Genomic DNA, 23,971 nt, shown 5'->3' on the forward strand with positions numbered 1-23,971 from the left:
GTGCCCACCTGGCCAGAATCCCTTGTCCCGCGGAACAAGGGGCCCCCGCGAGAAACCCCGGTCCGTGGTAACTACCAGTGAAGAATAAGAACTTAATCACTAGATTTTCTTATACAATATAATTATTAACTTTTCAAACAAAGATACATTGTACACATATATTAAATCTTCAAAGAATAAAACATAAGGGGATATTCTTCTACCAAAATGGAACTAAAAAGATTCATTCAGTCTGGAATTGGCATTCTAAAATAGTAACACATGGCTTCATACTTTGTTGTGAGATACAGAAAGTTTGCTGCTATACTTAGATGAGTGTTGGGATACAGTGCAGCTATAATTCCTTAGATGCCACAATTTACAATTGTTTTTGCCGCTCTTTAAATCACTGTAATCACCACGTATATTTTCCAACAGAATATATAAGTATAGCCTTGAAGCTGTTTTTCATGTAAAGCTCTGGCATATTTATAATAAACATTCATTTCAGTATTTTTTAAAAAATCTAAAGGAGTTTGTTTACTAAAGGCCTAATAGCATTATTTGGAGAAGATTTTTGTAAATTAGGGCTGAGTCGCAGATCTGCCAGCTATCCTCTGTGTTGCTATGTGACTTTGAGCTGGTCACTTAAATCCTCTTAACTTCAGTTTCCTCATCTGTCACATGAGACTCATAAAAACACCTACTTTTCAGTTTAAGAGTTAAATGAGCACATCTACAGAACTATCTTGAGCGAAATGGCACATGGCATACATTATAAATTGCTAGTCATCTTTGACACTATACCATCATCCTCACTGAATACAAGATGCTACAACTACTGCTTCTACACAAATGTGGGTGTACATGTTTCTAGATACTTTCTTTAGTAAATAATACAATATTTGCAATTTCGTACACAATCTTTCAGGCTCTATCAATGAAAACAGTCAAGAAATAACACTTATTTACCTTTGAAAATTACTGCCTCTCAAACTTGGGCTCTAACTGGGAAAGTGAGTAAGTATGCACACACAAAACACACACAAGGGCTTGGAGCCGTTTTATAAACACTACCCATGATTGGAGGCAAACAAATGCAAAGCGGTTTTTTTCTTCTCTGACTCGACCATGAAACATATATCTGCCTTCTCTGTTGTCTTCGTCACATTCTACGGCTGTAAAGAGACACCATGACCAAGGTAACTTTTATAAAGAAAGCAGCAAAGTGGAGGCTTGCTTATAGTTTTAGAGTGTTAGTTTATTATCATCATAGTAGGAAGCATGGTAGCAGGCATGGTGTTGGAGGGATAGATGAAAGCTTTACATTTTCTTTATTATTTTTTAATCATTTTTTTACAGTCCAGTTGTTATCACCCTCCCAGTTCACTCTCTGATTGTTCCTCATCCCATACCTCCTCACCCTTTGCCAAGAGGATGTCCGCGCCTGCCAACCCTCACAACACCAGACCTCCCCACTCCCTGGGGCCTAACATCTTTTAAGGGTTAGGTGACTCTTCTCTCACTCAGGCCAGATGGGGCAGGCCTGAGTTTATGTTTAGGGGGAGGTTCATATCAGCTTGGTTGGCTCAGTGTCTGAGAGTTCTCGAGGTCTAGGTCAATCGAGACTGCTGGTCTTCCTATGGAGTTGCCCTCCTCCTCAGCTTCTTTCAGCCTTTCTCTAATTCTACCACAGGGGTCCCTGGCTTCTGTGCATTGGTGTAAGTATCTGCACCTGACTGAAAGTATCTTTCAGCTGCTTGTTGGGCCTCTCAGAGGGTATCATCCTGAGTGGAGTAACTCGGAACCAAAAGGACTGCATGGTATGTATTCAGTAATAAGTGGATATTAGACAAAAAAGTACAGAATTCCCAGGAAACAATCCACAGAATTCAAGCTTTACATTTTTGATCTATAGGAAGGAGGCAGAGAACTGGGGACTGGCATAGGCTTTTGAGCCCTCAAAGCCCAACCACAGCAACACACTTCATCCAACAAGGACACACCTCCTAACCTTCCAAACAGATTATCACCTGGTGACTAAGCATAAAAATAAGCCTACGGGGACATTCTCATTCAAACCACTCCAACTCTCTTAGATCTCCTTTTTAAGATACACCAAACCTCATGCCCTCTCTAGGCCTCTGCTCCCATGAGTTTCATGGCAAGGGAGGTCCTGTTTTCTAAATATGCCTGGGTAGATTCCTCCAAGGTAAAGATTGCAACTTAAATTTGAGTTCTTTAGAAAGCACACCCTAATCACCTTTTGATCTTACTTACAAATTGTATCATACTGTCTCCTAGATATGCTCCATCAGCTCTTTTTACTGATTTCTCTTCATCTTCTTTCCCCATCAATAAATTAGAGGTTCCATGAGTACACAAGTATCTTAGCTATTAGTGTGTAGCTAATACTAGCTATATCTAACAAGTCTACTCAATTAGGACAGTTATGGCTAAATATTCATTGCTACAACCCTTAAGCAGTAATAAAAGCCTTTGAACTCAGAACAAAAGCTTTACTCAAATTTTTTAAATCTCTACCATTAATATGTTTCAAAAATGCCATGAGTGGCCCTTGAGAAAGATAATGGACTGATTGAGAGTCAGTTGCTTGGCTGACCAAGCTGTGGAAGCAGCAAAGTCCACCAGTCACATGATTATGCTGAATATTCAGCCACCCTAGCTGTCAAAGGGCAAGTGATCACTCATAATCGTATTTATCTAAAATCAATTCAAAACCTCTAAGCAGTGGCTACCAGTTTAAACTTCACCCCACTGAAAAGGAAAATATTTCTATTTGTGCTTGAGTTTAAATTATTCTTATTATATGTGGATAAAAATTATGAACAGAATAGTATGTGAATCATTATCATTAAATGTAAAGTCCAATTCATGCTGAGCATCTTTTTTTGTCATCTATCTAGTTATACAGGTAACATAAAAAACTTGTTGCTAAATACCAAAATTGTAGTTCTAACAAATCTGTATATTTGCTTTGGATTAATTTTATTTCCAGTGGATTTGGTAAAGTTGATAATTGTTTGTTTTTTTTTTTAATACAGAAAATACTTTTATTGGGCAATACCAAGACCTTTCCTTAGCATGTGGGTTGACTGGAGTTTGTAGTCATCCTTCTGCCTAAACCACACCACTAAAGGAACATTTATGATAACCTATTACAGCTCTTTTAAAAAGTGGTTTGAAAACTTGATGCATAATATTCTTACATTTAAACTTTTGTGCTACCCAATGTATTAAGAGCTGTTTTGTCTACATCTGACTTAATTGCATTTTACTTATTTAGTTTACATACTGACCAGTTTTCCCTCCCTCTTCTCCTCCCAGTCGCTTCCCACAAATACCCACTTCTCCCCACCCCAGCTGTTCCTCCTCTGTTTCTCCTCAGAAAAGGGCAAGCCTTCTATGAATATCAACCAGACATGGCATATCAAGTTGCACAAAGACTGGCCACCTCTTCATCTAGTAAGGCAAGACAAAGCAACACCATAGGAGAAAAAGATGAAGCGGTTACAGATGTATTCCATCTAAACACGTTAGAAGACGTCACTGGATCTCTTTATTCAGTCAATGTTGACTGACTCTCCATGTGTAAAAGAAACAAGCCTAAGAAGCAGCAGGAAATCAGTGAGGAGGGATGCTCTGCATGAAACACATGACAGGTGAGAGGTGGATACTACTGAGCAGAGGGAAAGCTTGGCAGAGGCCACCTCATCTGAACCGGTATGATTCTGTACTGTATCTGCTTAAGGAATTCTGAGATTTCTCACATTTGATGTGTCTTGAAAGATGAGAATTATCAAGTGAAACAAAATTAAAGTAGTATAAAAAAAGGTACTGAATAAAATATTACTTTATATATTCCTATCTGTTTGCATTTCTCTTCCTAAACGCATGCATATGGAATGAAACCGGACAGAAAGCCAATAAACATACTGCAAGAAACAAGTATCACATGCCAAGGTCTGAATTAGACTGGAGATGTTTGCAATTTAACTCCATTCCTTCACTGAAAGAATCAAACACAGCCTCTGTACCATACCTGTCTGTGTCTCTCACCGTGTCAAACTGTTAGTAGCTTGGAAGGATTAAATAAACAACTTTCCTAAACCCAATCTTTAAGCTTCAATGATAAATGTCATTACTTCATCATCATTTTAATGAACCAAATGTGATATAAGCAAAAATACAACACAGAAGAAATAAAACTGCACAGATTTTTCTCTAAACTTGTTAAGGATGACCATTAAATTCCACTTCCCTCTGACAGCAGTGATTTAGTTGATGGCTAAAAATGCAAGAAAATAAAGCATGTGCTCTATCTTCTTTCTTCTGTCCCTCCTTATTTATGATGCTGTAACTCTGCGACCCGTGAGCAATGGTCGTGAATATTATGGATGGCAGCAAAGTCAACACTAGCCAATAAATGCAGGTTTTATCAGAGAATAACAAAGTTACTGGTGAGCCTTTGGTTCTGGGAAAACAACATATAAATCCACTGTAAGCCATCAGATAGGAATCTGTGTTTCTTAACTATCTAACATGGCTAATATATATGTTAAATAGATAACTGGATATGTCAGCATGTATAATTCATTCTAATGCCATTAACTGGATGTTCAAATTATGTTGATATGTCTTCTTAGAAGTAGGCCTGTGAGTACTATTAGAGGCAAAATAGAACAAGAGGACTTTTCAAAACCAAGTGAATAATCCAATCATTTATTCTAAATAAGTACCAGAGGGAAAAATTAAACTTAGATGATTTGTTTTGCCTATATCATAATATAAATCTATCAAAAAATCATTACGTATCTTAGGTCAATTCATTTCCTTAGAAAATCATTTTCTGTAGATTAATACATTTTTGTAAAATTTTCTTCAAAATAAATGTACACTTTCATGCACATGATTCATGTGTGCTTGAACATTATATAAAATCTTTAAAAGGCTATAAGAAACTTGAACATTTTTTCTAAACAAAAACTCTTCAATGGTTTATTATTCAGTATAAAATGAGCATCACTTTTCAAATTGGGGGTCTCCTCATACACACAAAAGAATAATCACAATTCTACATGTTAACAATGAACATGTGAATAACAGTATTTAAAAGACAGCATCATTTAAATTTATTTCAAAGGAAATAAAGTATAAAAACAAAAACCTTAAAAATAAATGTACAGAATGAAAATGTTGAAAGCAAGTAAACTAAAAGGTACCTTTTCGGTAATGTATGGTTACTGATATTCTGATAAACTGCAGATAAATACTGCCAAAAAAATTTCCATCTAAATTGACTATTCTCCTGAGTAAATCTTGTTAGTGGCAAGAGGCTTGCTGTAACAAATGCCCTGTGTACAAAGGGAACTGTTCATAACTTCATCTTTCTGTTACTGCTGAGACTTCAATCGTCCTTATTCCAAAATGGCATTCTTCTCAGCAGGTAAACTATATGAACTCCTAGGCAGTCCAAAGTCTTACACATTTTTCTGAAGACTAATTTCAAACTCTTAATATTTTCACAATGGTGGTGATTTTTAGAAGCTATATCTCAAAACTCACTAGTAGATCCAAGAAATAATTTCTTCCCCTACCTAAAAGGAAAATGTTCTTGAAGCCACAGAGAAAAATGAAAAGAGAATATAAGAAATAGGGTTGGGTTACAATTAAAGACACAAAGCAAAGATCCTATCAGCCTTCATGGTTGATATTATTTTCTGTACAAAGATTTCACAGTGGAGATAGGATACCAGGAGGCTAAAATTATATTGTAAATGTTAGTGAGCTAGAAAAGAATCCTACTTGAAATACCTTAATGCAAAGTAGGCAGATTTATTTACAAATTTCTTTTAATAGTTTTATGACTTTCTGCTGCAGCCTCTGGCCCTATGACCTGGAAGCATGAACAATGGTTGTAAAGTTTTCTGAGGTAGAAAAAGTTTACATGGATGCCTTCCATTTAAAACTGTAATTCAAGGAATACTGATTAAGTCAGTTTGCCTGGTAATCCCACACCATACCCACCTGAAGCAGGAGTACCAAGTTCAAGGCTGGTCTAGACTACATAGTGACCTTCAGGCCACTCTAAAAAATGATTGATACATACATAAATGCATACATACATACAAAGACAGAGAGAGATATATTAGGTGGATGGATGGGTGATAGATGGATAATGGATAGTTAGAGAGACAGATGGATGGACAGACAGAAAGAACGACAAATAACCAAAGAAATACAAAGAACAATGATTGCCCAAGCCATGTTCCCATCCCTGAATCAATCACAGTAACCAGGAATGACTTCAGGTACACCTTGAAGAATTTACCACCTCATCAGCCAGAGCACTATTACAATGATTGATATTTCCTACCAAAACTAAATAGCAAGAATAATAAGGAACCACTTCTTACTCATAAAGTGAAGTAATCTTGCCAAAACAGTAAGAAAATATACCCAGAAGAGGGGAATGGGCCATCAAGAATAATAGCTATCTATATCTCAGGGTAAGAACAAGAATACTTGTGCCATTTGCTAATTTGAAACTCCAGTAAAGACAACTGTTCACCATTTAGATCAATAATCCTTTTCCGAACTGAGGAAGGAACACAGACTTTGTCATTCACTGAACACCTGCCATAGGCAAAGAAAACACCAACACTGAGCTCACAATTTGTGATGATGGCTCCTTGCAGATCTCGGCACCAATACACTACTTTTCTAGCAGTTTCATAGCATCGGCAATGGTACCAATGGAAGAGAAGACAATGTTACACAGAGTAACCTGAAAACCATAGCTCAATTGGCAAGGCTATTTGAAAGGCATGAGATGTGATATTATATCATAGAACCGTGTACATTTTATTTTTTTACTTTCAACTTCTAAGCCGTGGTTTCAAATGTGCCCGCAAATTCCTTGCTACCTACTTTTGAAGCTTTAAAAAACAGAAGGGGAATGCCAGAGCCAATAAGTGGGAGAGGGTCAGATGGCAGGCATGGGGAGGGGGGAGGCAACAGGGGTTTTTTCTTGTTGGTTTTGTTTGTTTGTTTGTTTGTTTGTTTTTTGGAGGGGAAACTGGGAAAGGAGAAATTTACATTTATTTAAAGAAAATATCTAATAAAAAAAAAAACAGAGGCTAACTTCCCTCTCCTTGATGGTGGACTCCACATAGTGACTTGCTTCTAATAGATATTATAATGTATGTAACTCCTGAAACTGGGCATAAAAGACCTTGATGAACCTTTTTCACAAGTCTCTTGATTCACTAACTCTGGGGAAAGAACAAATATTGTGAAGACATGTGAGTATCTCTGTGGGACAAAGAGATTCTCCTGCCAGCATGTTGGTGGTCTCAACTCAGCCCTAGGTAAACCCCCCTGAGCACAGCCATAGCCAACATCTTGAATATACTTTGGAAGAGGCTACCAGACAGGACTACCTATCGGGAATGCTCTTGAATTCTTTACCCAGAGAAATCATGAAATTAAACAAACAAACAAACAAACAAACAAACAACCTTCTGGAGTTTCTGTTGCTGCTGGCTTAAATCTCTACTCTATTGTGATCAGATTAAAATATATACACTTATCTAACTTTTCCTGAGTTTGTTGATAAGGTGTGTCATTGATCAGAATGAATCAGTACCTGTTGTGCCACCTCTAGGACTTTGGATTCCCAGCATTCATGTAAAAGCGATGGACAGCAGCCATATCAGAAACCCCAGTGCTAGGGAGGCAGAAACATGTGAATCTCTGGAGATTGCTGGCTAGTGTTGTTGAATCAGTGGTGTTCTGGATACAATCAGACACCCTGTCTTAAAAATAGAGTGGAAAGAGAGCAATAAAGATATCAAACACTAAGCTCTGATTTCTACATGCATGAGTACAGGTATGTGCATGTTTATATACCTATATATCTACATGAATACTGCATATGACTCATGTACACACAATGTGTGCTGTGCACACATCACACAGAGGATAAAAAAATAGGCAGATTCAAGAAAGGTAACTCAAATGAAATTCAAACATATGGAAGGATGATATACTCACCTTAATTGTGCAAATGGATGTTAATGCTACATGAACTGGTATTTTCCTGTGACTATACTTATCAACATGGAAGAACAAATGAATACTGCTAGCAATGTATGAAACAGGCAGAGTTGATAGTTGTGGGGAGATACAAATGGATATTTGTTTTTTTACCATTACTGGATATTTTCTTCATTTACATTTCAAATGTTATCCCCTTTCCAGGTCTCCCTTTCTGAAAGCCCCTATCCCATCATCCCCCCACCCATGGTGCTATGAGGGTGCTCCCCCAACCACCCACCAATTCCTGCCTTCCCACCCTGCACTGGGGCATCAAACCTCCTCTGACTCAAGAGCTGCTCCTCCTACCGAGGTCTGTCACATATGAGGCTGGAGCCATGGGTCCCTCCACATGTACTCTTTGGTTAGCGGTCCAGTCCACTCTGAGGACTCTGGCCAGTTGACACTGTTGCTCCCATCATGGGGCTGCAACCCACCTTAGCTTCTTCAATACCTTCTCCAACTCCTCCATCAGGGACCCTGGCTTAGACCAATGGTTGGCTGCAAGCATCTGCCTCTGCATTTGTCAGGTTCTGGCACAGCCTCTCAGGCAACAGTCATATCAGGCTCCTGTGAGCAAGCACTTCTGGGCATCCTGAATAGCATCCAGGTCTAGGGACTGTATATGGGATGGATCCCCAATTGGGGCAGTCTCTGGATGTCCTTTTCTTCAGTCTTTACTACACACTTTGTCTCCATATTTCCTCTTGTGAGTATTTTATTCCGACTTCTAAGAAGTACTGAGCATCCACATTTTGGTCTTCCTTTTTCTTGAGCTTCATATGGCTTGTGCATTGTATCTTGGGTATTCTGATCCTTTGGGCGAATATCCACTTATCAGTGAGTAGATACAATAGGTGTTCTTTGTGACTGGGTAACCTCACTCAGGATGATATTTTCAAGTTATATATAAATTTACCTGTGAATTTCATGGAGTAATTGTTTTTAATAGCTGAGTAGTATTCCATTGTGTAAATGTACCACATTTTCTGTATCCATTCCTCTGTTGAGGGATAACTGGGTTCTTTCCAGCTGCTGACTATTATAGATATGGTGCTATGAACATAGTGGAGCATATGTCATGTTTATTACATGTTGGAGCATCTTTTGGGTATATGCCCAGGAGTGGTATACATGGGTCTTCTGTTAGTATACTATATACAATTTTCTAAGGAACTGCCAGACTGATTTCCAAAGTGGTTTTACCAGCTTGCAATCCCACCAGCAATGCAGGAGTGTTCCTCTTTCTCCACATCCTCACCAGCATCTTCGGTCACCGAGTTTTTGATCTTAGCCATTCTGACTGGTTTAAGGTGGAATCTCAGGGTCATTATGATTTGCATTTCCCTGATGAGTAAGGATGTTAAACATTTCTCTAGGTGCTTCTCAGTCATTAGAGTTTCCTCAGTTGAGAAAACTCAGTTTACCTCTGTTCCCCATTTTTTAATAGTTATTTGATTCTCTGGAGTCTAACTTCTTGAGCTCTTTGTATATATTGATTATTAGTACTCTATCAGATGTAGGATTGGTAAAGTTCTTTTCCCAATCTGTTGGTTAACATTTTGTCCTACTGACAGCGTCCTTTGCCTTATAGAAGCTTTGCAATTTTATGAAGCCTCATTTGTCAATTCTAGATCTAGAGCATAAGTTACTGGTGTTCAGTTCAGGAATTTTACCCTGTGCCCATGTGCTCGAGGCATTTCCCCACTTTCTCTTTGATTAGATTAAGTGTATCTGGTTTTATGTGGAGGAACTGATCCACTTGGACTTGAGGTTTATACAGGTGTACAGGGAAATAAGAATGGAACAATTTGCTGGGCAGTAGTGGTTCAATATTAAAATGGCTACTCCAGTTTGTTTCTTGAGACCATTTGCTTCGAAAACTGTTTTCCAGCCCTTTACTCTGAGGTTGTGTCTGTCTTTGACACCAAGGTGCATCTACAGTATGCAGCAAAATGTTGGGTCCTATTTTCATATCCAGTCTGTTAGCCTATGTCTTTTTATTGGGGAATTGAGTCCATTGATGTTAGGAGATATTAAGGAATAGTGATTGTTTCTTCCTGTTATTTTTGTTGTTAGATGTGGAATTATGTTTGTGTGGCTATCTTCTTTTGGATTTGTTGAAAGAAGGTTACTTTCTTGCTTTTTCTAGGGTGTAGTTTCCCTCCTTGTGTTGGAGTTCTCCATCTATTATCCTTTGTAGGGCTGTATTTCTAGAAAGATAGTGTGTTAATTTGGTTTTGTAATGGAATACATTGGTTTGTTCATCTATATTAATTGAGAGTTTTGCTGGGTATAGTAGCTTGGGCTGGCATTTGTATTCTCTTAGGGTCTGTATGACATCTGCTCAGGATCTTCTATCTCTGGTGAGAAGTCTGGTGTAATTCTGATAGGTCTGCCTTCATACTCTACTTGACCTTTTACCCTTACTGCTTTTAATATTTTTTCTTTGTTTTGTGCATTTGGTGTTTTGATTATTATATGGCGGGAGGAATTTCTTTTCTGATCCAATCTGTTTGGAGTTCTATAGGCTTCTTGTATGTTTATGGGCAGCTTTTTCTTCAGGTTAGGGAAGTTTTCTTCTATAAGTTTGTTGAAGATATTTACTTGTGCTTTAAGTTTGGAATATTTGCTCTATTCTATACCTATTATCCTTAGGTTTGGTCTTCTCCTTGTGTCCTGGATTTTCTGGATGTTTTGGGTTAGGAGCTTTTTGCATTTTCCTTTTTTTTTTCTTTTTACTTTTGTGTCAATGTTTTCTATGGTATCTTCTGCACCTGAGATTCTCTCTTCTATCTCTTGTATTCTGCTGGTGATGCTTGCATCTATAACTCCTGATCTCTTTCCTAGGTTTTCTAAATACAGGGTTGTCACCCTTTGTGATTTTTTTATTGTTTCTGTTTCCATTTTTAGATCCTGGATAGTTTAGTTCAATTCCTTCACCTGTTTGGTTGTGTTTTCCTGTAATTATTTAAGGGATTTATTTTTGTTTCCTCTTTAAGGGCTTCTACCTGTTTACCTGTGTTCTCCTATATTTCTTTAAGGGAAATATTTATGTCCATCTTAAAGTCCTCTATCATCTTCAAGATATGTGATTTTAAATCAGAGTCTTTTCTGGTTTGTTGGGGTATCCTGGCTTGCTGTGGTAGGAACACTGGGTTCTGATGATGCCAAGGAGCCTTGGGTTCTGTTGCTAATGTTCTTGCCCTGCCCTCTCACCATCTGGTTATCTCTAGTGTTATCTGGTCTTGCTGTCTCTGACTGTGGTTTGTCCTTCTTGTAAGCCTGTTTCCCAGCACTCCTGGGAGGCCAGTTCTCTCTAGGAGGAATTTGGGTATGGAGAGCTGGGGCACAGGTTCAGCACAGGGATGCAGACAGAAACCGGAAGGATCCTGTTCCAGGTTGTTCCTCAGCTCCTGTGTCCAGACAGCTCTCTTGGAGCAGAAGCAGTGGTCTTACCTGTGCTCATAGGTGTGTCAATACTCCTGGGAGATGAGCTCTCTCCTGGTAGTATTTGGGTATGGAGAGATGTAGCTCCTCGTTTTATCATTTAACATGAAAACAAGTCTTCAATTCTATAGTTCCAGCTGCTATGATTTTCTGACTTAATTGAGTCAGAAAAATGAGTCAGTACATGGGAAAAATTCACATTGATCTGCATGTATATATAGACACATATGTGCACACTCATTGTAGCCTCTGAATAGACGGAATATTGGGAAGCAAGTAAATGTCTACATGCTATTGAGTAGTATCATATACAATGGTAATAACAATATCATAGAACATTATGCCATATTAAAAAGATTAAAAGTATTCTTTGTCCAGGATTATCAGCGAGGTATTGTTTATGGGAAAATAATCAGGATACAAAACCAAACTTTTTAGTTTATTTACCATTCTAAAAAGGTAAGGCGTAAGTATCTATGAATATGTTATTGTTGTGTACATGTGAAAATTTATGTCTATATGTAACCAGGAGCAGCATGCATCTTAGCTTTTTTCCTTGTAAAAGGTTGAGAGGAAAAAAGTGAACTATTTGTGAGCATAGAGAGGAGAGAGAGCAAGCAAAAAGGAGAGTGGAAATGTAGCATATTTAAAATCATTTATAATATTAACAGGTTTATACATGCTGTAAGGCAATTAAATAAACTGTACTGGGAACAAGCAGCCATTACTATTCTATATCTGAGAAAAATGACTTGTAGCCAAATTAACTAGAAAAGACTACAGGATTCTGGGACCTTTCATTCATAGCTATTGTTGGATTAGTTGTAATGTAGCCTTTAAGACATACCAATAAATCTCAGATAGATAGATAGATAGATAGATAGATAGATAGATAGATAGATAGATAGATAGATAGATAGATAAATAGATAGATAGTTCTGTGACTGTTATGTGACTCTAAAAAGCCATGAATAATGCTGGGGCGGTTGCGGGTGTGGGGTAATCATGCCATGGCAGTACATGGTGGTCAGAGAACAACTGTAGGAACTGGTTTTCTCCTTCAGAAATATGATTCTCAGGAACAGAAATAAGGTCTTCAGGTTTGGCCACAAGCACCTTTATTCTCTGACATCTCTCAAAACCTTTCCTGATTTTTCAAATTTTTAACTAAAATATAATTACAGTACTCCTTCCCTTGTTCACCCTCTCTGTACTCCAAATTTTATGGCCTCCTTTTCTTTAACCATTGCTACACACACACACACACACACACACACACATATAAAGGAATCAATGTGTAAATTCCACACCCTGCATCTGGTCAGTGTTTACTGTCTTTCTATGTTTCTACAGACCAGCAGACAATAGCAAGGCTGCTAGGACAGACTTCTCTATACAGGTCACCTCTGTTACTCATACAAGGAGATTAAATGGAAGTTTGGGCTAAGAACAGATGTTTCAAATAGAATCTGTTCATTGTGTTATGACATTGCTCAAGTGTGGCAGATAAGTCAGAGGCTATGGGTAGTTTCTAATGTTCTCTGATTTGCAATATTTTATTATTTTTCACTGTATTTCTGGCTCTCTTCATAAAATAGACTTGTTAATCCTAGGAGAACACTTACTTCAATGTTATAAAATCTCCTTGTATAATCTGGCACTTTTTTGGCTTATAGGCAGGCTTTTCTGGTCTTCTAAACAAGTCCCCAATCCTGTAATTCCAGCCAAAGCTTCATGTGAAATGTTCCTTATAATACAGCAGGCAAAAAGAAGGCACTACTGTGGGCAGCATCAGCCAGGACTCCTAACTCTGCTATGGAACAGCTGTTCCCTTCCACTCAGTATAATAAAATAAAGAACTCGACATCACACTGGTGGGTTTTTGTTTGTTGTTGTTTCTTTCTTTCTTTTCAATTTGAAAAATCACTTTTGTTTTCCTTGAAATTTATTATCTGGAATGTCATTTCTACCTCTAGCAGTTTTCTAATGGATTCCTGATCTGTGTGTGTCTCACGCAGTTCTCTATCCCCAAAGACCTTCTTAGAACTCCAGCAGTCCATAGGCACCACTACACAACACTGCTTGCATACAGGGAATTATTTCTCTTTGGGTCGCATTTGCCTTAGGGATTATAAAAGCTCACGGGTAGAGCTTTCCTTTCCTGTCAGGGGCCTGCCCAAGCCTTTAGAAGGAATAGTACTGAGAGGGACACAGAGTTGGACTACAGCCAAAAATTGGTAATCTCTGGACTTGTAACACTCTGACTATTTTGTGCTAATAAGTGCTGGCTTCTTTTCTCATACCCTTTTGTGTTAATAAACACTGGTGTCTTTTCTCCCTGGCTCAAGGGCTGGCCAAGAGAGAGGCTTGGAACTCACTAACTCTTCATGAACCAGAGAGAAAAGAAAAGAAAATTATTTAAACAAAGAAGCACAGATGTACACATGCGCATGGGCATGCACACATACACAAACACACTGGTCAGCCTGGCCACCTGTCTCATCAACTCTACAAGTGCTCATTTATACTTACATACGCATGCATATACCTACACACATATGTATGCACATTTATATAGACAAATAAACACACATATATACATACATGCATATGTATGTATATATATATATATATATATATATATATATATGTATGTATGTATGTACATGTATATTTGGTGGATGGTGTTGAGCCCCAAATGCCTTCTCTGGCTGTCTTATGGATGAAAATTCCTTAGAAAATTACCTCATAGATAAAATGTTTACAAAAAAGGGGAGTTACAGAAGGATGTTGATATTAAGTTCAAAGCAGTGTTTCATTCTATAAGCTTATTCTAATTTCAAAGCAACAGTTTCAGAAATCCTCGCTTTATCATAGTGCACACCTGTGGCTTCATCCTTGGCTCTGACATAGAATGAATATTTTCCTAGATCACAAATTTGTTCAAAGCCTATTTCAGTTTTTAGTGTAATTATGGAAGCTCACTATATTCCTTAACATGCAGCTTTTACAAAATATTCTGGGAGGAATAGGCACATTTCATTCATGATTCTAATTTTATTATGTCTTTCTGGCAAAACAACTAAAATCCATGTCTTAAAATTTTCTTCCTAAAATTATTTGAATCAAATCAGGAATTCTATGAAATCATTAATTCATCTAAACAGAATTAATTCCTGAAAGTTCTTCATATTGATCTGCAGAAAATTTGCTTAATAGGGTGGGCTGATGCCCAAGAATCATTAGGCTATGTAATAGTGACAGGAAAGGGCATATTAGCAGCATGAAAGCAATCTGGGATGAAATTTTCTGAAGGCCCTGCAATTCAGAGTTTACCCCTCATGGCCATGCAAAATGCTGGGCTTTCTTCAGAAACCTCACTTGCCTGCCTTTAGCCTTTTCTAGATGGCTTCTGACACTTTCCTGCCTCTCAAACTCCCTTTAAAGCATCCTGGCCATTCAGTGGTATAAAATCCCAAGTGTGCTGTAAATCTTTAGGGACTGATTTCAGAAACTGCCAGTCTGCAAATCCCTTCAAGAAAAGGATCTTGCCCTTCTGCCTGTGTAATCCCAGATCTGCAAGACTCACAGTTCATTTGTTTAGTAATTTAATAAGCATTTTGAATGATCACTAAATCACAGAATACCATTAGACAAGAAGCTTAAGGTCTCTGCAGTGGCAAGTTCCTAAAGATAGTTCCTTTTCTTGAAACATTTTGGTTACTTGTTAAATCAAGAAGATAAATTTCCTCAGAATTAAGTTTCTTTAATTAAAAATTTAATGCTTATAATAAATGTCTCTTACACTCTTCCACAGAAAGCTTATCCTTAGTAAAAAAAAAAAAAAAATATTTCAAACAAGAATGTTCTAATCAAAGTAACCTAAAGTCACTCTTTGATCTGAGAATTAAAACAATAAATATTAAGAAGAGGGAAGTACACACAAACAGTAACAATGGACGCTCTACCTAGCTTCTTCAATCAATCACACTATGACAAAATAATCAGCTTTGTTCTTCTTTTGTACCAAGTATTTTATTTCATGAAGCACTAGAATTTCTCATGTTCCAAGACATTACAAATTATTAATTGCTTACTATATCGTTAAAAAGAACAAAGATTTGATCATTAGATACTAAAAAAAATCTACAACTTAATCACCAACTTTTATATGCAGATGAAATGAAGAATGTATTCAAAAAAAAGAAAGAGGATATTTCAAATATAACATTACATATGTTACTTTCTTAGGTAGAAGAGAAGGATAAGAACTGGTGTTCCATAGAATTTTAGTTGTATTATCATCTAAACATACCAAGGCCATTAATATAGCAGCTAATAAGAGCTGTATTTAAAGTAATAATTATAAAATAAAATAATGTCCTCCTAAATTCTAAACCACTATTTCTTAAAGTATACCAAAATAGTTTGATTTAATGAATACATAAATAACTCAACAGACAAATCAGTTAGAAATCTAAATTTGTGATCTATACTCGCCACTTGCTGTATCCAAAATACTGTGCTAGGATAACAGAATAGACTTGAGACGCTTACCACAAATATTTCCAAAAATGAAAACAGTCTTTAAACCTTAATATGTTAAATCTCATAAAGCAGCATCTCATTGTCAAGAAAGACTAGAAAACACTACACCATGCTTTAATGCCTACTGCTGTTGTTGTAATGCCCTCTGAAATATAATCCATATACACAAAACAACACACATAAGCACATAATCCATGGCTTTAGTAAATTCACAAAATTGTGCAACCATCATAAAATTGACTTGCGAACATTTTATTAATATGAGATTAACTTCAAAAAGTCTCTGACTCCCCATTCCAAAGTATTAAGCATGAATGAATGTATTCCCTAGCTCTACAAATCCTACAATTTGGAGAATTTAATTTTGAGTTGTAAGAGGTTGTCTTTTGTGCCTGGATCCTGTCCCTTAGACCACTATATTCAAGGTTCATTAAATTTGTAACAAACCAGTGCCTCATTCTTTTTTGTAACTGAGTTAATATTGCTATGGATGTTCATGTGTACATGTTCCCTCATTTCTCTTATGCTAGAATCTAGGAATAGAAATAGGGTAAATGATAACTCTGAGGAAGGTTCAAGTGGTTTTCAAAAGTTATTCCACCATTGACATTCCTGTCAGCAGTGTGTCTCTGAGTTGTGACTTCTCTACAATGTACCAACTCTTATTCTCAATAGAATTTAGTGGGTATGACATGGCATCTTACTGCTGTTCAGACTTCTGTGATGGTGAGCATTTTTTCATGGGCATGTGCAGTTGGGCATGTGCATATTTTTCCACAAAAAAAAAAAATGTCTATTCAGATCCTTTGTCTATTTTTAAAAAATGGATCACTTTGGCTTTTATTATTCAACTGTAGAAGTTTGGCATATGCATGTGTGGATCTGTGGTAGTTTGAATGAAATAGACCCTTTTGTTTATGTTTTGAATACTTGGTCCCCAGTTGGTAGAATGCTTGGAGAGGATTACAAGGTATGCCCTATTGGAGAAGACATATGGGAGACACTAGGAAAAAACTATGAGGTTTCAAAAGCCCATGCCATTCCCAGTTAGCATTCTCCCCACCTCCCCCGCCCCGCCTATCTCTCTCTCTCCCTCCCTCCCTCCCTCCCTCTTCACTCCCCCTCTCTTTCTGCTTATGGTTCCTGTTTCAAGATGTGAGCTCTTAAAGAGGGTCCACCATGTTCCCTGGAGGCTCCACAGCTTGGCTCTGGTAGCCACCCCCTCCCCCTGCGCCCCCAACCCTGCCAGGCCAGGCACATAGCAGAGCCCTGGGCCCAGCATGGCAGCCCCAGAGCTGGCCCATCCCCTTCCCCACCACTGCTGCCCTCTCTTGGGCAGACCATAGTCAAAGCTGTTCCTTTTCCCCCAACTCATTGGCTGACATCTGAGGAAGTGTTTGGATACCCAGGTTTGATGTTCTGAAGAACCACCTGGTAAAAGAAGGTCAGGTAGATGAAGAAATTGCACTAAGAATGATCAATGAGGGTGATGTCATACTTCAGCGGGAGAAAACCATGATAGAAGTAGAGGCTCCAATCACAGTGTGTGGTGACATCCATGGCCAATTTTTTGATATGATGAAACTTTTTGAAGTAGAAGGATCACCTGCTAATACATGATACCTTTTTCTTAGTGATTATGTGGACAGAGGTTCTTTTAGTATAGAGTGTGTCTTGTATTTATGGGTCTTGAAGATTCTATACCCAAGTACTTTATTTCTTCTGAGAGGCAACCATGAATGCAGACACCTTACTGAATATTTTACCTTTAAGCAGGAATGTAAAATTAAATATTCAGAGTCTATGAAGCTCTTGAAGAGGCTATGAAGTATAGAGGCTTTTGACAGCTTCCCCTTGCTTCACTTTGAAACCAACAATTTCTTTGTGTTCATGGTGGACTTTCACAAGAAATACACACACTGGATGATATCAGGAGATTAGACAGATTTAAAGAGCCACCTGCATTTGGACCAATGTGTGACTTGCTATGGTCTGATCCTTATGAAGACTTTGGAAATGAAAATATCACAAGAACATTTTAGTCATAATATGGTTCAAGGATGTTCTTATTTTTATAACTATCCAGCAGTGTGTGAATTCTTGCAAAACAATAATTTGTTATCGATTTTTAGAGCTCATGAAGCTTAAGATGAAGACTATAGAATGTACAGAAAAAGTCAAACTACCGGGTTTCCTTCATTAATAACAATAATAATTTTTTCACCACATAATTACTTAGATGTCTAAAATAATAAAGCTGTTGTACTAAAATATGAAAATAATGTGATGAACATTCAATAGTTTAATTGTTCTCCACATCCTTACTGGTTGCCCAATTTTATGGATGTCTTTACATGGTCTTTATCATTTGTTGAAGAAAAAGTGACCGAAATGTTGGTAAATGTTCTGAGTATTTGCTCTGATGATGAACTAATGACAGAAGATGATGACCAGTTTGATGTAGGTTCAGCTGCAGCCCGGAAAGAAATCATAAGAAACAAGATCCGAGCAATTGGCATGATGACAAGAGTCATCTCTGTTCTCAGGGAGGAGAGTGAAAGTGTGCTGATACTCTAGGGTCTGACTCCCACAGGGATGTTGCCTAGTGGAGTGTTGGCTAAAGGACGGCAGACTTTGCAATGTGGTAATGACTTTATGCAACTGGCTGTGCCTCAGATGGACTGGGGCACACCTCACTCTTTTGCTAACAATACACACAGTGCATGCAGGGAACGCCTGCTTTTTAGTTCCTGTCTTAGCAGCTGACATACGCAGGGTATTATATGATAGGTATCTGATTAGTATCTGGCCAGGGCATAATATTGATAGAACGAGTTGTCTTTTAACTGAAAATAACAATCAGTTCCCCAGCTTTTCATAAAGTGATATGGGAGAAGCTCATGTCATAATTCTGAAATATTTATTAACTTGTTTAATGCTCCCCTTTCTTTTAAAAGCCTCAGTCAAGAATGTGAATCAGGGATATATTATTACTAAAATGGAAACGAAATTCCAAGTTTCTTACTTTTAAAATGTATGTAATTATATTAGATTATGCTTAAATTTTCAAGTATTTATTTTTTGAATTAAAAATCTGCTTAGGCCCCAAAACTTCCTTAAGCACTCATTTGTCAAAAGATTTATGCCAAGCTTTGTACCCTGGTAATGATTAGAGTTTGTTTATGGGGGTTTGTCAAATGTTCTGTGCATAACTGACTGTCTGTAATATGCCGTTTCCTTCCTCTGCAGATAGAGCTGCTTTCCTAAATCTGTCCGTCTTTCTCTAGGATAACTGTATGTCCGTAAATATATGTTCAATTAAATTACTCGATCAGACGCTTGTCTGTCTTTTGATGTAGAAGCAGCTCTATAGCACCTTGATTTTAGGTTTGCTGCATTTGTTGCTGCATTTCGTTCATTCTGAATACGAATGTAACCTTAGATAATAAGCTATTGTTATAAAGGGTTGAATTTAAATCATGAAAGTAAAAATTGAAAGGGTATTATTAAGTGTGCCTTTATTTTGTATGAAAACAAAAAAATTACATGTAAAGCAAAAAGAAAAAAAAAAAAGGATGTGAGCATATGAGCTCTTAATTACCTACTATTGTTCCAGAGGTGTACGTGTCTACCTGCTGCAATGATCCCTGCCAAGATGGTCATGAACTCAACTTCTGAAACTGTTAAGTCCTCAGTGAACTCTGTCTTCTAGAAAGTGCCTGGATCACTGTGTCTTTACAGCACTAGAAAAGTAACTAAGACACTATCTCACTCCGATTCAAAGTTACCAAATATTTGTTCTTATATGTGGGTTATCTTTACACTTTCTTGATAGTAACCTCTGAAACATAATACAGTTTTTAATATATTTTCCTTTTAAATATTTTTGATTTCTTTAAATTTTGAGAATTTCATATACATGTGAGTACATTCAACTAACATCCTGATTCTTCTGTACTTATTACACGTATGAACATATCTTTAGGCTGACCACTTGGGACTGTATAATCTATCAGGAAACTTGTCCATGGAGAAAACTGATTCTTGCTGTTCAGTGACCATTAATTACTTATTTGCTCATTATATGTGGGGCACACATGACATAGAACACATGTAAAGATCAGAAAACAACTCTGAGGAATCAGTTCTTTCATAGCATCCTCCTTTCTTTCCCTAAACAAACAAATAAAAAAGTCAACATTCCTAATAATATCTTTGTTCCCAAAAAAAAAAAAAAAAAAGCTTGGAATTTACCAGAAAATGCTAAGCATATTTTTTTATTAAGATAATAGCTCTTGGCCTATAGATTTACATGGTTTAAGGTTTGTTTTTATTTTTTTTTCGTTTGTTTTTTGCTTTTTGAGACAGGGTTGCCCTGGCTGTCCTGGAACTCACTCTATAGAACAGGCTGGCCTCAAACTCAGAAATCTGCCTGCCTCTGCCTCCCAAGTGCTGGGATTAAAGGCATGAGCCACCATTGCCCAGCTTTACACAGTTTAAGTTTTACTGTATTAATATAATATTGCAGAGCTATGATACAGGACCATTATTTAGTAGTAGTTAAATTAAATGTAAAATACTGTTTGGAATGGGTGGGTAGTAGGCAAATAAAAAACAATGATGATTCACCATGCTGTTACCTGTATTACGTAACCATTCCATTGCAGTGAGAGTCAGAAACGCAAAGATACACAAAAGCAAGGACTACACATGCATACAAAGATACACACACAAAGAAGCAGACAGGTGGCATGAGGGAGGGATGTATGAGAAATAGAGATAAGTAACAAAGAGGAACACTCTTTGGTAATCCACCACATGCAGCATGCAGTTCTGATTCAAAGAACTCAAGAGACTGAACCTTCAGAAAGTGCCTTAGCTGTGTGCATCTGAGCCAAAAAGATGTGCTGCTTCCTGCTCCCCTCCTGTGGATGAGAGTACCAACTGAGGGGCGGGGATTAGTTGTGAGGCAGGGAAGTTCTTCTGAGATATACCCAGACTGATCCCAGAGCTCCTCTGATGACAACAACAAAGCCAGGGAAAAAAAGATGCACTAGGACAGAAGCAGCTCAGGGGTCAGGACACCTTTGAGGAGTCTCAGAATGAAGAAAGGTAAGACTGCTGGGATCTAAAATAAGGTCTCATTGGCATGGAAACAGCTGTGGTAATGACTCAAGGACACCACAGTATCCACTAAAGTGATCAATATGTAAATAATAAAGAAAAAAATGGCCATGAATTTGACAGGAAGTTGGCTTGGCAGTGGTTGAAGATAGAAAAAGAAATGGAAAAAAAAATTATATATATGTGTGTGTGTATGTGTGTGTGTGTGTGTATGTGTGTGTGTGTGTGTGTGTGTACATATATGTATATATATATATATTTTTTAATTGAATGCATGGACAGGGCCTGCACAGGTTTATGCCACATGGGGTCCAAGCACTGAGAGGAGGATGCAGTCATGAGCTTCCATACCTAGCCAAGATCCTATTGGCATCTGCTCACAAAGTAAAAATAAGCTTTTGCCAACAGAATTTCACTGCTTATGTTAGCTATACTTAACCACATGTCCAGCAGTAGATGGCAAACACAACACAAACTTCATGGTATTTCTATATACGTATAATCTCATATTGCTTTGTTTAGCCATTTCTATTTATCTACTTAAATATTTAGTTTTAACTGCCAGATTAAATGAAATCTACAAAATACTGAGACAAGTAGGTACTTCTAAAAACATTTGTCTAAACTTCATGAGCTATAAAAAAGAAAATTCATTTTTAAAAAACCTATGAAGTTCCAATATTCTTTAACCCTTTTGTAGGGGAGTTTCCCTAATTGTTGTTTGGCTAAATAAAGACAGCAGAAGCCAATCTTTGGGTGAAAGAGAGTTAAGATTTCAGGGCAGGACAGGAAGAGAAGGAGGGAGAGGACTGGAGTTAGACTAGACTGGGCACCAGAGAGCAATTGCACACATGTAGGGCACCAATAGTTTGTGGCCTCCGCAAGCAATGGAGGCCATGGAGGATGGGGCAGGATAGTCTTCTCCCAGCCTTTGAGTTATCTGGTCAGTTTTAAAATATAAAGTCTCCAGTGTTTTCCTTTCATGGGGCTAAAGGGAGCACTGCTTATGGGTGGTGGCAGGAGTGGTGGTGATGGAAGTGGAGCCAGTGGCAGTGGTGTGATCTTGGAGCAAGGAGACCAAGCAAGGAGAAGTGTGCTCCAAAAAATTACATACAGCAGATGATGTCCAATGAGGTAGGAGAGAATCCACTATTTAGGATTCTCAGGTGGATTCAGATGCAGTAAAGCAGGTCTGAAAGGGAGAGAGGGTTTCTCAGTGAGAGGAGGAGTCACGTGGTGACTCAAGCACGTGAACTTTTAAACAAAGAAATACAAGGTAGACTAAGCTCACAGGCTCTGAGTTCCCCTGCTGTGGAAAAAGACAGGATTGTGGCTCCAGGCAGAGAGCTAAGTAAAAGCTGCCTGCTTCCTACAAGCAGGTAATCATAGGATAGAATTCTAAACTTGGTTTAATTGTTCTTAAAAATAGAAGAATATATAGATTTTACCTGAGCCATGTGGGGAATCCTCCCAGAAGATAGGAACTAATATAAGAGTTGGGGCCCAGAGGGGCAGGGACCCCTGCTGTAGGGGCAGCCTCCAAGAAAACATACAGGATGATTGTATAAAAATAAAATGCTCTAGGTAAAAAAAAAAAATGCTCTAGGTAAAAAAAAAGGGGGTGGGGGTCTGGCAGGATAACTCATATTCTTTGAACATGGGCTCCACGGAAATTTTGGACTAAATATCCTGACATGACAGATTAGAAAAAGCCTAAATATAAGCACATATGGTATTTTTTTATTACTACATTTGTTTTGAATTGTTTTAATTATCAAAATGAGTGTGATTTTGAGTTTTGTGGTTAGGTTATTATTCCTCTGGGAGAGAGGTCAAGTTAAACTGGTTACTGGCTAAAGGACATGCTAATTTGGGAGAAAGGCTTTACGTTTGTGTTTATAAAAAAGGCAATTAGACTCTGGACCCCCCCCTCCAGAGTTATATGGATCAGATATGACAGAGGGAGACCCCCTGAAGAACTAGAAAAATTCAAGAGAACCAAACAGGAAAGGTAAAGGTTATTTGTACCATCCTTCACATGGGTATTTAAACTAAACTTCATAAGCATTATCAATTAAATATTTAAAGAACAGATGTAAAATAAGTTTTCAAAATAGTCTTTTCTCTAAACTTCTCTAAAATTAAATTAGGAAGTATATAATGGAAGCTTTGGGCATGGCATAGTTAGTAAGTTGTAGTTTATGCAATACAACAAATTTTACATTTACATGTTCTACCTTAGTTTAACACTACTGCTTCCAACTTAGATCTTTGTTCTTACAAGGCTTTACAACCACAGAAGTGATTGTACAAAAGCTAGTGGGCACAAGGGATCTATGGTGACAGGGACAGTGGCCTAGAGCCATTACAAACCAGCTGAGATACTAGGCAATCATGCTGTATCCTCCTTTCTTTATATTAACCTACATTCCCAAGGCCTCTCACATTAACATTAACCTCTACTATGCTGCCTTCATCTACAAGAAAAACAACGTAGAAATGAAGACTACAAACAAATTCAGCTCTTTACTGGAACAGCAGAACTCTTGTCTACCTTTTGTTTCAGATTTGTAAAGGTACCTGAGTCTTACAGTGGTCAGACACCAGAAAGCCAAGAAATATACTATAAATACATAACAGCACACATACTTTCATTTTTTATAAACAAGTTTTCAGTTTTCTGTAGTTTTCATTTTCTGACTAGCTGGTTTATGTCAGACATGAAGCTAATGAAATCTTATTCACTGTAAAA

The 23,971-nt window shown here is 37.6% G+C and overlaps 1 protein-coding gene and 1 pseudogene across 2 annotated transcripts in view; one reads left to right on the top strand and one right to left on the bottom strand.

Moving 5' to 3' along the window:
• Tpk1 (thiamin pyrophosphokinase 1) overlaps positions 1 to 23,971 on the bottom strand; it is a 364,719-nt gene that overhangs the window by 276,926 nt on the left and 63,822 nt on the right. The window lies entirely within an intron of this gene.
• LOC116098822 lies at positions 17,504 to 18,861 on the top strand (annotated as a pseudogene).

Source organism: Mastomys coucha, unplaced genomic scaffold, assembly GCF_008632895.1.
Source record: "Mastomys coucha isolate ucsf_1 unplaced genomic scaffold, UCSF_Mcou_1 pScaffold20, whole genome shotgun sequence".
Classification (NCBI taxonomy): domain Eukaryota; kingdom Metazoa; phylum Chordata; class Mammalia; order Rodentia; family Muridae; genus Mastomys; species Mastomys coucha.